The following is a 15,635-nucleotide window of genomic DNA, read 5'->3' as shown; positions in this document are numbered from 1 at the left end:
GGTGACTCAGTCTGACCCTCTTTTTTTTATTTCCACTGCAGCGCATATAATGGAACAGAACATGAGGTCAAGAAAGAAGTAGAAGAGAGATTCACTTTCTATGTCAGAGAAGAAACGGAAAGAAGAAAGATCATGTTCCGAAGTGGTTTCCGCCGCTCTCCAAGGAGCAAAATACAATGAAAGATCCAAAAAGGAGGGTGAGAAGCCATCTCCTTGCACAGCTTTTGAACTGATGTATTTTACACTCGGAGGCTTTTGTTGTATCCTGCCCTTCAGGGGTGGAGAAAGTCACTTCAGAACTTGCTCAGCCATCTTCTGCTTTTTATGGAGTTTGTAATGGAGTTGGGGGTTGGTCTACCTTTGAAGGACAGAGGATTCTTTGTTGATTCTAAGTCTTTGTGGAATTCTTCGTATGTGTTCATACCGTGGAAAGCTCTGGGTTTGACCTTGTGCCCCAAATACAGTTGGTGATCAAGAGGTGGTTGGTTAGTCATTCAAATATTGACTGCGCTAGGCCCTCAGCTCAAGTTGATGAAAGAGACCTTCTCTGCCCTCATGGAGCTCCCAATATAATAAGAGTGGTGGTGGCACTCAGCTACTGAATGCCACCTTACTAGAAGCAGAAGTGACTAGCTATCTGCCACAAGTTCATGCTCCCCTTCATAAAGTAGTCACTGGGAAGTAGGTGCCCACTGTGCTTCCAGGCCCTTTGGACAGGGTCATACAAGGTCATCATGTGCTAACCAAAAAAAGAAGTGATGTACACTACTTCCAGACTACAAAAACTTACTTCCTGCACGATCCTCCATGCTCTGTCTCTTCCCCCTTCTATTGGTTGGATGTCAATGCCTTTGGAACATCAAAGGTAGGACAACCTCTGTAGGACAACCTCTGCCAGCCTGGATCCCTGAATGACTCTGTGGAACAGAGATTCTGCCCTCACTCTCTGCACTGCCACCCCACCATCACTTACTGGACTTGACATTAGCGAAAACTCAATTTCTATTCTATTAAGCCACTGAGATTGAAAGTTTATCTATTACTAGTGCTAGTATTCTACTAACTACTCATACAGTACCTTCCAGTTCATTCATTCATTTTTTAATTTATGCAACATACCGCTGAGACCCTACTATTAGCCTGGCACAGTTCCAGACAATTGGGGCACCTTGGGTGGGGAGGGTCAGAAAATAAACAAAAGGATAAACACACAAGGGAACTGACCTTGTAATAATGCTATGAAAGTGTCTTAGTCCATTCAAGCTGTTATAACAAAATATCACAGACTGGGTAGCTTACAAACAACGGAAATTCATTTTCTTATTTCTGGAGGCTAGACATCCAAGATCAAGGTGTCAATATGGTCACACTCTGATACAGGCCTTCTTTCTGGTTCACAGCCAGAGTCTTCTCACTGTGTCCTCAAATGGTGGAAGGACAGGAGCTCTGTGGGATCTTTTAATAACGGCACTAATCCCACTGATGAAGGCTCCACCCATAAGACCTAATCACCTCCCAAAGGCCCTACTGACTAATACCATCACCTTTGGAGGTTAGGATTTCAACACATGAATTTAGGGGAACACAAACACTCAGACCATAGCAGAAGGAAAAACAAACATTACATGATAGACAATTGAGAAGCATCTCTGAGGAGATGACTATTCGACCTAAGACCTGAGGATATAAAGGAGCCAGCCATGCCCATATATACGAGAAGAACAAATGCAAGCTGAAGGAATAGCATATGCCAGGGCCTCAGGTTAGAATATCACTAGGCTTATTCCAGGAATCAGAGATGTGTGGGCTATCCCAGCTAAATCAGGATAGGAAGCATAAACTAAGACAGCTCCTAGTGAACCAGGAGGTACAGTCCACTCCTCATGACCTTCTGACCTTTCCAATCACTGTGCCAAGGTCAATCACTACTGCCCTGTGGTCCCACAGCTTTGCTCCCTTCCCAGTGCTCCATGCTCTGGCCGTGGCTGTCACTGGTGAGCGCTGCCTGACCCCAAGAGAAAGTTTTTTTAGCAGCTGCAGCAGCAAGCATGATTTTAAACACCACTTGGAGTCATCTCCTTCAATCAATGAAAAAATGTTAATTTCTAAATTTTTTTGTAAACTAGGAAAAGATCTATTGGCTTGAATGTCCCCAAGAATATTGGCCTGAGGGTTTCAAGAAACCAATACCACACAAAATGCTAAGTTATTTCTTTATGAGATAAACTGATAAAAGGCAGGGCAATCACAGTAACCTCACTATAGAATGGGTTTTCTTTCGTAGTAGGGAAGAGGAAATTGTTATAGTTCCAATTCAACACATGGGACCACATTTGATATGAACTCTCCTGCATGAAATACCGAATTCATTTCTGTTGTCAACTGGAATATGTTGCTGCCTTATTCACTGGGAGTTACCCTGGCTGAAAATATTGGCTATTTTTCCTCCTTCAGATTCTCCTGTGTCAGTAACCTGAGGGATAAACTGTCTGATTTAGATACAGAGAAAATCACTGTTTTTATTTGATGCCTTTTTCTTCCCAAGGGGACAAGAAAAACATTCTCACCACTATCAACTTGTTTCTAAGAAAAGAAGAAGGTGTCATTTCACTAAAAATCTATCACACAGTCCAATAATGAGGTTGCTCTGAGCTAGGATGGGGAAGATTCCAGAAGATGACTTAAGTAGAAAGGAACAAATGAGGCTGGGGTGAAAGAGAAATACTGAGTAGTTCCAGATGTGGCCTCAACCCTGGGGGCAAAGGGAAGCAGAACCTTTGACATGCAATTGTCTGTACATGAAAAGAAGAGCTGGGAGAGAGGGAGGTAAATGGAATTAGGAAGCTGGATTCTGGTCCTCACTGTACTGGTCTCTTGCAATCCTAACGGTTCTACGGTTCTTCAACAATGCTCACTGAGCGCTGTAATGGATATTTTTAGGTGTCAGCCTGGCGGGGCCATGGTGCCCATATATTTTGTCAAACACTATTCTAGATGCTTCTGTGAAGGTATTTTTGGGATGGGATTAATATTTAAATCAGTGAATTTAAGTTCCATTGCTCTAATGTGGATGGGCCCTATGCAGTCAGTTGAAGGCTTTGAGAAAAAGACTGACCTCCCCCAAGATAGGAAATTCTACCAACAAGTGGTCTTCGAGCTTCAACTGCAGCCCTTCCTTGGGTTTCCAGCCTTCTGGTCTATCCCACAGATTTTGGATTTGCCAAGTCTCTCCAACCACATGAGCCAATTTCTTAACCCAAGTATTGGTTTTCCTGCTGGTTCTGTTTCTCTGGAGAATCTCACTACAAGCACCTACCATGTACCTGGCATCATCCTAAACGCTTGGGGTTTATAGGGGTGGAAAAGAAGTAAAGCTCAGAGCCTTCTTGGAGCTTACGATCTTGGCCTGTGCAGTAAACTCAGAGAGGATGGGATCCTCAAACCCTGTGCAGTCCAAAGAAAGGACTGGCCCTTGACTGCTCCTGGGAGCTAATCTCCAAGCCCTTGGAACATCCTGCCTAATAAGTAAGTCTTTGTACCACCGGGGCCTTGGGCCATTCTTGATACTTTATGTTAACAATGTGATCTATGGTGAAGGCCTGCTTTTGTTTACCTGGGACCCTGGGCCACACTGCATCAGTTTGACCTCTAAGGGGTCCTGGAGACTGAGCAGCTAAGGTCAGTCATGTGGGTGATCCATGCCTAGGTGAATGAGCCCCGACAAAAGCCCTGGACACCAAAGCTTGGGTGAGCTTCCCTGGTTGGCAATAGCTCATACATGCTGTCACATATTGTTGCTAAGAGAATCAAGCATTGTCCCTATGACTCCACTGGGAGAGGGAAGCTGATGCCCACTCTCTCCTGGACTCCGCCTTATGGCACATTTTCCTTTGCTTATTTGTATCCTTTCTCTGCGATAAACCATACCCTTGAGCATAACAACTTTTCTGAGTTCTGTGGCTCCTTCCAGCAAACCAGCAAACCTGAAGGTGGTCTCAGAACCCTCGACACATTCAACAACATACACTGAGCATCTGCTGGGTGCCTGCCACAACCCTCAACACGTGAGATTTACGAGGAAGCAGAAAAAGGCAACCACGCCTGCCCTCTTGGAGCTTATGACCTTGGCCATGTCTCTGGGGACTCTAAGTGAGGTCACGGCTGTCGTGTTCATTTCCTAATCACAGTCCTCAGGAGTCAGCACTGACCAGCGGTAGAGTGAGAATCAAGGATGTGTTGAGGTGGTTAAAAATAAATAACTAAAAGAAAATAAAAGCCTAGTATGATCATGGGCTGCAAGGGAAGCAGACGTTTTATTTCATCCTGTTCCTCTCCTCTTATTTCATACCTGGAACATGCCCAAATGCGATCAGCTCTAAAGACCTTTCCACGCCATCAGCAAACCACTGGCAAATGAGAACGAATGGAGGTGAGACGCTCCCAACTGGTAAAATTGGCCAAAAGCTTCAAAGGCTCTGGAGGGAACAGTGGGAAAATCTGCGGAGGTTTCAGTAGTGGTTGTCACCTGGAATGATTCTGCCCATCACAAGACACTTGCCAAGGTCTGGAGACATTTCTGGTGGTCACAACGGGGGGCATGCTACTGGCATGGAGTCCACAGAAGCCAGCCCACCATGCACAGGGTGCCCCCTCCCAATATGGAATGATCCAAACCCAAATGGCAAAAGTGCTGAGGCTGGGAAACCCTGAATCAGAGCCAGAGAAGACGGAGATCTACTTAACGAAACGAATCCTCTTCTTTGAAAACTATGCACACGTGGAAGCTGGTGATCTGTAAGAAATGCAGGACATTTCCAGAGAGAAACTATATAGCCAGTCATTAGGGAGATTACAGAGGAGACCCAGAGCCTGAACTACATGTGATTCCTGAACACGGACAGGAAGCCATGTGGAGTGGCCCGAGAGTCCTCATCCAGTTTAAGCATGAGGAAACATCGGAAGTCAAATGACTTAGATACAGTCTATGGTACTCTGGGAGCAGAGCTAGAATTAAAACTCTAGCTATGCAATCTAGCAGGGCAATGGCCGAAAACCTCTCTCCTTTGGCAGATACAATAACTTAACTGAACGGGAAATGAAAATAATGTGAGTGTTATCTAGAATGATTGCATCTACATTTTTGAGCACTTCCTACTAACCCCTCTGGATGTCTTATCTCCTTTAATTCTCTCAAACAAGAGTGGAAGCACCAACGAGAATGAAATGACAACCCCTCAGGCAGCTACTATTATTACGCCCGTTTCTCATATAAGGCCACTGAGACTTACCAAGATGAAGTAATTTGCTCAGGGCCATTCAGCCAGGACGAGGCAGAGCTGGGACGTAAGCACAGCCTGTCTGATAACCAAGTCTGTGCTGTATCCTGTGTGCGCCAGCTACACAAACAAAAAGAAGCATCTGGGAGACCAAGCAAAGCATTAATGATCTTGCTCGAACAGTGGATCACAGTTAAATGCGAGAAATTACCTTCCTTGAAGAATCCCAGGTAATGCAATCTCACCACCTTTCATCCGCTATCAATGCAACCAGAAGACTCAGTAGAGGTTAGACTCTGGGTCGCCCTGAGCCTAAACTTCCTGGCTTGTAACACGGGATGATGACCTGTCATCATTCACAATCTGTTGCAATTACTAAGCAGATCATTCTTATCAGGCAGGGTCCCAACAGGAAACAGAGGCAACACTCAAGAACAATCCAAGGAGGCCTTCTTTACCCAGGAATTCATTCCACACCTCAAGGGACAGGGCAGGACCCTCCAACAAAGGTGGAGCCGTCCAGATCCTAAGGGACCAAGGGGTGAGCGGGTCCCAGAACATGGAAGGAAACGCAGTGTAGAACACTCCACCTTGGGCACACAAGAGACTGGATCTGTGTCACAGCTGACCCTATAGAGAAGGAGGGAGTCGGGACAACGAACGCCCTGACCTTGCTCTCCTCTCCCACCCATCCCGTCTCTCGCTGGGGCTCTGCACTGACCACTGGTCGAACCCAACAGAAGAGACAGGGGGGGAGCCCGTTGGTAAACTTTCCACAGGTCACGTCCCAGGGGTAGAGAGAAGAGAGAAGATTGGAGGGTGGACCGGGGGGCACAGAGGGACACCGTCAGGCATGGGACACCACAGAGCCATAGACATGGGAAAACTCTGCAACCACACTGGGATCAGAAGGAAAAATACAATTTTAAGTATTTTTCACATCAAATCTGGAAGAAGTATTTTTAAGATCATATCAAGTATAAATGTAGATTTGATGGGACAGGCATACTTATTACAGCTGATTCGAGTCAAGATGTTCATTGTGTCTGGAAGGCAGTTTGGAATAAGTAGCAATACTCTGACTCAGTACTGCCACTGATATACCTACAGCTACTCCTCTACTAGAATATTCACTGCGACATTATTTATGAAAGTGAAAAGTTGGAAAATTGAACGTCTAACAATAGGGACTTGGTTGAATAAATTAGAGTATGTTCCTCTGACAGAAAACTCTACAACCATGGAAAATCATATTATTGAAGAACATGTATTGATATAATAAAATGTTCATAATGTAATATTAATAGAAAAAATCAAGTTATAAAGTATATACCGTGAAACCCAATTCTGTTAACGTCTTCTGCCTGAATACATCTGAATTCAATCAGAAAGGAAGGATATCGAAATACTAGCTGTAACTACTTCTGGATCATGGGATTTGAGGTGATTCTTATCCCCTGTTCGCTGAGGAAACAGGAGAAAGAGAAAGGAAAACAAATGCCAGACATGAGTGTGCCTCCAATCAGCAGGAAAATGGAAGTTTCAAATTTCAGGTGAAATGCTGTGCCCCCACCAATGCCCTCAAGTGACATCAAAGAACCCCAGACAGACAAGGGAAAAGGGGGTGCTCCTAGAGTCCTCTTCCCTGGTTGGGAAAGACAAGAGTCTAAAATCAAATAAAAGTTCCAAGTCAAATATTTATTATTTCTTAACGTGGCGATTTAAAGTCAAGCTTTAGTTATTTTAAACAATAAGCCCTAAATTGAATGGTTCTATCAGAATCCACACTTCCTGTTCTCATTAAGTGACACCATTTACTGTTTGCTGCTTCCCAAAGCTTCAGCAACTGTTTCTTAGAGACAAGGAAACCCAGTTTACCAAACTCTTTCCCATACATCACTTCCCATATATTATCCCATATTCATTTCCACACTTACATGTTAGGAGCTATGCAAAGGCCCTAGCACAACTGCAGGCTGATAGTAGATGATTCCTGAGCTCAAGAACAATGGGGCGGGGGCATGGGGGGGGGGAGCGATGCCATTGTTCTAACCTTATACATGAGGAAAGTGAGACTCAGAGCAGTGAAGCTTCTTGCCTAAAGTTACACAGTAAGTGATGACCTGAGGCCAAGAATCCGGAGGCATTTCCCCTCTACCAGCTTCTCTCCAGATGGCTGAGTATTCTCGAGCCAAATGCAAGGCTAAGAAGCCCCCTAGGCATGGAGACCCTGATACACAGCTGCCCATAGGGCACTGCGTGTAAGACCCTTAAACGGGGTTGTTCTCGATTCTGCATTTCATTTCTCAAAATTCACCCCAAAGGAATCCTCAAAGAGGCACATAACTTCCGATGCACAGAGATATTCCTGACTGTTATTTATAAGAGCCAAATGGCAGGAAACAACATAAATGTCCAGCAATAAGGCAATAGTTAACTAAGGATGCTATGTAATGGAATACCACGAAGCCATCTTCAATGCTTCCAAAGAATGTGCCCCAATAATATGAGAAAATGCTCACAATATCATGACCAGAAAAAAGAAAATAATTTGACACAGACAACAAACTGTAATCTAAAAGGAAAAGTATAAAATGATGATTTCAAAGAAAAATGACTGCTTCTCGTAGTCTCTAAGTAAATACTTCCTGGGAGGACTTCTCTGTTTTTCAAAATAAAACAGCTTGAACTCATGAAGAATCTTTTCTGCTGACCTCTAACCTCAACGTAGTTCAACAAAACTACATTTCTTAATAGCTTTACTTCTAATCTCAACTCACATACATGAAGCAAAAAACTTGAGAAAACAGAAAAACAAAAAGGAAACAAAAGCACCAATAACCTTCACATTTACCCTACCCAACCTGTGCCCCCAAGATAGCCACCTAACAGTTTTGTCCAAAACTCTCCCATTTTGCTCCCAAGTTATGGTCACTCTTAACGAAGTCTTTAGATTCTGTAATTAATATGTGTACAATTGTGTGAACAAAAAGCAAAATATTCCTTAACTCTACAAGTACACTTTGTGTCTTCTTCTCTCTTTTGTTGTTCAAAAATGAACTAAATTTAAAAAAATAAATAAACCCTACCAACTCACCAAAACCACCCTTCCCTTCCCCAAGCATGGGAGGCAGGGGAATTCTTTACGACTAATGAATGAGTAAATGAATAAATAAAAGAAGCAAGTCTGAAATAATGAATGCACGCCGAGGCAATGTTTCCCAGCCTGGAAGAGAGCATACAAGACCATCTGCAAAGCTCTTTCCAGCCCGCAAACAATTAATGGGACGAAAGGGGGAGGAACTTCCCTGGCGGTCCAGTGGTTAAGACTCCTGAGCTTCCACGGCAGGGAGGCGCAGGCTTGATACCTGTTTGGGGAACTAAGATCCCACAGGCCCATCCCTCTTTGCACGGACCAAAAAAAAGGGGGTGGGGGGAATGTCTAGCCGCTCATGACCACCTACTCTGTGCTAGCAGCAAGAAGCCCTTCAGGGTAGGCATAATTATCTGCATGTAGCAGAGAAAACAATGGGGCAAAGAGAGAGGAAGAAAGTGGCCCAAATACACACAGATAGTTAAAGAAAGACCAGGGGTGTGAATCCAAGTCTCCCCGCTCCACAGTGAATTACTTCCTCTAAGTATTACAAATTATGGTATTATAACTATATCTTAGATATATTCTTACTCTATGGAATGATAGTATTGTATGAGCATCCGTACTATAAGACATTATATCGCTTATAAAGCCAATGATAAGCACAGGCATCTAAATGACCAATTGCTACCATTCTATACAATCCCTGACCCCACAGAACAGCTGAACTTGCCCACAAATCATCACTGATCTGAGAGGGAAAAGGAAGAGGCCAAATGGTACCCAATTCTGCCCTGTGTCCTGAAGAATTCCTAGCAGTTCTGCTCTTGGTGTATTCCCCCCAGTAGAACATTTCACGAGAAGGGCTTCCCCTCCCCACGCAAGCCAATAACTGCAGGCGTGAATCCATGGTGGGTATGAATCCCATTACCAGCCAACTCTGACTTCCTGATACAACCTGAAATTCCACCCATTGTAATTTGGCGTAAGTGTCCGAACTTTCAAGAGTGTCTCCCTCTGCTTTCCCTTGATCAGGAACAAAACAGCCAAGTAAATGCCTGCACTGAAGGGCATTTGTAGCGTGGTGATGTGAAGGTCAAGAGAAGGTAATTTACTCTCTTCTCCCCTCCTCCCAAGGTGGGCACAATGAAGATTTCTAACACAAATAATGCAAAAGGACAAAAGGCAAGACGAATGCTCCCTCTTCTCAAACACTTCTGGGAAAAACCAAGGTCCCTGATGCGTTATATTATTTCAGGGAGAGAGATTCCTGTGATAACATGAAAGTGCACAACAGGAGAATTCCAGCCCCACCTCGCTAACAAAGAAATCAATGCATGCTCTTTTTTTTCCTAGACAGTATTACACCCTCCCCGGCTCCACGTTCTGCTTTTGCTGTCTTTTGGACAAAACTGCACCTAAAGTCATGAGCAGGCCATGGAGAAAGCAGAAGAAAGATCTTGTGGCCCATACAAAGTTTCAAAGAGTTTCCAAATCATCCTTAATTATGGGGGAAAAAAAACAAACAAACACTTGAGGCAGCTTAAAGTAGAATATACACAAAGAGGACAAATCCAAAAACTCCTTAGAAGAGTGAGCCTTGATGTCAGCAGCTGGACTCAGGAATGGGCCAGTGTGTGAGAGCGAACAAGTGTTTGAAGCAATAACATCAAGGGAGTTGTTGACAAGAAAATCCTAAAAAAAAGGAAGTGATAACATCAGGAAGCATAAATCCATTTTCTATTATTTCAGCCGTGTGGCTGACAGGGTCTTGGTGCTCCAGCCAGGTGTCAGGCCTGAGCCTCTGAGGTGGGAGACCTGAGTTCAGGACACTGGTCCACCAGAGACCTCCCAGCCCCTCGTAATATCAGTCAGAGAGAGCTCTCCCAGAGACCTCCGTCTCACCGCTAAGACGCAGCTCCACTCAACGACCAGCAAGCTACAGTGCTGGACACCCCATGCCAAACAACCAGCAAGACAACTAGCAGAGAGGCTGCCTAAAACACACCACCAGATGCGGTCCTGCCCACAAGAAGGACAACATCCAGCCTCATCCAGCAGAACACAGGCACTAGTCCCTCCACCAGGAAGCCTACAAAACCGACTGAACCAACCTAACCCACTGGGGGCAGACACCAAAAACAATGGGAACTACGAACGTGCAGCCTGCAAAAAGGACACCCCAAACACAGTAAGTTAAGCAAAATGAGAAGACAGAGAAATACACAGCAGGTGAAGGAGCAAAGTAAAAACCCACCAGACCTAACAAATGAAGAGAAAACAGATAGTCTACCTGACAAAGAATTCACAATAATGACAGAAAGATGATCCAAAATCTTGGGAACAGAATGGAGAAAACATAAGAAACGTTTAATAAGGACCTACAAGAACTAAAGAGCAAACGAACAATGATGAACAATGCAATAAATGAAATTACAAACTCTCTAGAAGGAATCCATAGTAGAATAACTGAGGCAGAAGAACGGATAAGTGACCTGGAAGATAAAATAGTGGAAATAACTACCACAGAGCAGAATAAAGAAAAAAGAATGAAAAGAACTGAGGACAGTCTCAGAGACCTCTGGGACAACATTAAACACACCAACATTCAAATTATACGGGTCCCAGAAGAAGAGAAAAAGAAAGGGACTGAGAAAATATCTGAAGTGATTATAGTTAAAAACTTCCCTAATACGGGAAAGGAAATAGTCAATCAAGTCCAGGAAGCACAGAGAGTCCCATACAGGATAAATCCAAGGAGAAACAGGCCAAGACACATATTAATCAAACTATCAAAAATTAATGCAAAGAAAAAATATTAAAAGCAGCAGGGGAAAAGCAACAAATAACATACAAGGGAATCCCCATAAGGTTAACAGCTGATCGTTCAGCAGAAATTCTGCAAACCAGAAGGGAGTGGCAGAACATATTTTAAGTGATGAAAGGGAAAAACGTACAACCAAGATTACTCTACCCAGCAAGGATCTCATTCAGATTTGATGGAGAAATTAAAACCTTTACAGACAAGCAAAAGCTAAGAGAATGCAGCACCACCAAACCAGCTTTACAACAAATGCTACAGGAACTTCTCTAGGCAGGAAACACAAGAGAAGGAAAAGACCTAAAATAACAAACCTAAAACAATTAAGAAAATGGTAAGAGGAACATACATATCGATAATTACCTTAACGTAAATGGATTAAATGCTCCAACCAAAAGACACAGACTGGCTGAATGGATACAAAAACAAGACCCGCATATATGCTGTCCACAAGAGACCCACTTCAGACCTAGGGACACATACAGATTGAAAGTGAGGGGACAGAAAAAGATATTCCATGCAAATGGAAATCAAAAGAAAGCTGGAGTAACAATTCTCATATCAGAAAAAATAGACTCTAAAATAAAGACTATTACAAGAGACAAAGAAGGACACTATATAATGATCAAGGGATCAATCCAAGAAGAAGATATAACAATTGTCAATATTTATGCACCCAACATAGGAGCAAATGCTAACAGCCATAAAAGGGGAAATCGACAGTAACACAATCATAGTAGGGGACTTTAACACCCCACTTTCACCAACGGACAGATCATCCAAAATGAAAATAAATAAGGAAACACAAGCTTTAAATGATACATTAAACAAGATGGACTTAATTTTATATTTATAGGACATTGCATCCCAAAACAACAGAATACACTTTCTCCTCAAGTGCTCATGGAACATTCTCCATGGGAGATCATATCTTCGGTCACAAATCAAGCCTTGGTAAATTTAAGAAAACTGAAATCATGTCAAGTATCTTTACCGACCACAACGCTATGAGACTAGATATCAGTTACAGGAAACAACACTGTAAAAATTACAAACACATGGAGGCTAAACAATACACTACTAAATAACCAAGAGATCACTGAAGAAATCAAAGAGGAAATCAAAAAATACCTAGAAACAAATGACAATGAAAACACCAAGACCTAAAACCTATGGGATGCAGCAAAAGCAGTTCTAAGAGGGAAGCTTATAGCAATACAATCTTACCTCAAGAAACAAGAAAAATCTCAATTAAACAACCTAACCTTACACCTAAAGTAATTAGAGAAAGAAGAACAAAAAACCCCCAAAGTTAGCAGAAGGAAAGAAGTCATAAAGATTAGATCAGAAATAAATGAAAAAGAAATAAAGAAAACGATAGCAAAGATCAACAAAACTAAAAGCTGGTTCTTTGAGAAGATAAACAAAATTGATAAACCATTAGCCACACTCATCAAGAAAAAAAGGGAGAAAATTCAAATCAATAGAATTAGAAATGAAAAAGATGAAGTAACAGCTGACACTGCAGAAATACAAAGGATCATGAGAGATTACCACAAGCAACTATATGCCAAGAAAATGGACAACCTAGAAAAAATGGACAAATTCTTAGAAAAGCACAACCTTCCAAGACTGAACCAGGAAGAAACAGAAAATAAAAACAGACCAATCACAAGCACTGAAATCGAGACTGTGATTAAAAATCTTCCAACAAACAAAAGCCCAGGACCAGTAGGCTTCACAGTTGAGTTCTATCAAACAATTAGAGAAGAGCTAACACCTATCCTTCTCAAACTCTTCCAAAATATAGCAGAGGAACACTCCCAAACTCATTCTGTGATGTAACCATCACCCTGATACCAAAACCAGACAAAGATGTCACAAAAAAAGAAAATTACAGGCCAATATCACTGATGAACACACATACAAGAATCCTCAACAAAATACTAGCAAACAGAATCGAACAGCACATTAAAAGCATCATACACCATGATCAAGTGGGGATTATACCAGGAACGCAAGGATTCTTCAATAGATGCAAATCAATCAATGTGATAAACCATAATAACAAATTGAAGGATAAAAACCATATGATCCTCTCAAAAGATGCAGAAAAAGCTTTCAACAAAATTCAACACCAATTTATGATAAAAACCCTCCAGAAAGTAGGCATAGAGGGAACTTAACATAACAAAGGCCATATATGACAAAACCACAGCAAACATCATTCTCAATGGTGAAAAACTGAAACCATTTCCTCTAAGATCAGGAACAAGACAAGGTTGTACACTCTCACCAGTATTATTCAACATAGTTTTGGAAGTTTTAGCCACAGCAGCCAGAAGAAAAAGAAATGAAAGGAATCCAAATTGGAAAGGAGGATGTACAGCTGTCACTGTTTGCCGATGACATGACTGTATACAGAGAGAATCCTAAAGATGTTACCAGAACACTACTAGAGCTAATCATTGAATCTGGTGAAGTAACAGGATACAAAATTAATGCACAGAAATCTCTTGCATTCCTATACACTAATGATGAAAAATCTCAAAGAGAAATTAAGGAAACACTCCCATTTACCACTGCAACAAAAAGAATAAAATACCTAGGAATAAACCTACCTAAGGAGACAAAAGACCTGTATGCAGAAAACTATAAGACACTGATGAAAGAAATTAAAGATGATACAAACAGATGGAGATATACACCATGTTCTTGGATTGGAAGAATCAACATTGTGAAAATGACTCTACTACCCAAAGCAATCTACAGATTCAATGCAATCCCTCTCAAACTACCAATGGCATTTTTCACAGAACTAGAACAAAAAATTTCACAATTTGTATGGGAACACAAAAGACCCCGAAGAGCCAAAGCAATCTTGAGAAAGAAAAATGGAGCTGGAGGAATCAGGCTCCCGGACTTCAGAGTATACTACAAAGCTACAGCAATCAAGACAGTATGGTACTGGCACAAATACAGAAATATAGACCAATGGAACAGGATAGAAAGCCCAGAGAGGAATCCACGAACATATGGTCACCTTATGTTTGATAAAGAAGGCAAGAGAATACAATGGAGAAAAGACAGCCTCTTCAATAAGTGGTGCTGGGAAAACTGGACAGCTACATGTAAAAGAATGAATATAGAACACTCCCTAACACCATACACAAAAATAAACTCAAAATGGATTAAAGACCTAACTGTAAGGCCAGACACACTATAAAACTCTTAGAGGAAAACATAGGCAGAACACTCTATGACATAAATCACAGCAAGATCCTTTTTAATCCACCTCCAGGAGAAATGGAAATAAAAACAAAAATAAACAAATGGGACCTAATGAAACTAAAAAGCTTTCACACAGCAAAGGAAACCATAAAGAAGACGAAAAGACAACCCTCAGCAGGGGAGAAAATATTTGCAAATGAAGCAACTGACAAAGGATTAATCTCCAAAATATACAAGCAGCTCAATATCCAAAAAACAAACAACCCAATCCAAAAATGGGCAGAAGACCTAAACAGACATTTCTCCAAAGAAGATATACAGATTGCCAACGAACACATGAAAGGATGCTCAACATCACTAATCATTAGAGAAATGCAAATCAAAACTACAATGAGGTTATCACCTCACACGGGTCAGAATGGCCATCATCAAAAAATCTACAAACAATAAATGCTGGAGAGGGTGTGGAGAAAAGGGTAACCTCCTGCACTGTTGGTGGGAATGTAAATTGATACAGCCACTATGGAGAACAGTACGGAGGTTCCTCAAAAATCTAAAAATAGAACTACCATACAACCCAGCAATCCCACTACTGGGCATAAACCCTGAGAAAATCATAATTCAAAGAGCCATGTACCACAATGTTCATTGCAGCTCTATTTACAATAGCCAGGACATGGAAGCAACCTAAGTGTCCATCAACAGATGAATGGACAAAGAAGATGTGGCACATATATACAATGGAACATTACTCAGCCATAAGAAGAGACGAAATTGAGTTATTTGTAGTGAGGTGGATGGACCTAGAGTCTGTCATACAGAGTGAAGTAAGTCAGAAAGAGAAAAACAAGTACGTATGCTAACACATATATATGGAATCTAAAAAAAAAAAAAAAGGTTCTGAAGAACCTAAGGGCAAGACAGGAATAAAGATGCAGATGTAGAGAATGGACTGGAGGACACAGGGAGGGGGAAGGGTAAGCTGGGACGAAGTGATAGAGTGGCATGGACATACACACATGCCAAAAGAGCAGAGCACAGGGAGATCAGGTCAGCGCTTTGTGACCACCTAGAGGGGTGGGATAGGGAGGGTGGAAGGGAGACACAAGAGGGAGGGGATATGGGAATATATGTATATATATAGCTGATTAACTTTGTTATACAGCAGCAACTAACACAAAATTGTAAAGCAATTATACTCTAATAAAAATGT

The sequence above is a fragment of the Aethalodelphis obliquidens genome, unplaced genomic scaffold (genome assembly GCF_003676395.1).
Source record: "Aethalodelphis obliquidens isolate GAN/ISIS:26980383/991018 unplaced genomic scaffold, ASM367639v1 scaffold86, whole genome shotgun sequence".
Taxonomy (NCBI): domain Eukaryota; kingdom Metazoa; phylum Chordata; class Mammalia; order Artiodactyla; family Delphinidae; genus Aethalodelphis; species Aethalodelphis obliquidens.
This window is presented reverse-complemented; position numbering follows the sequence as displayed.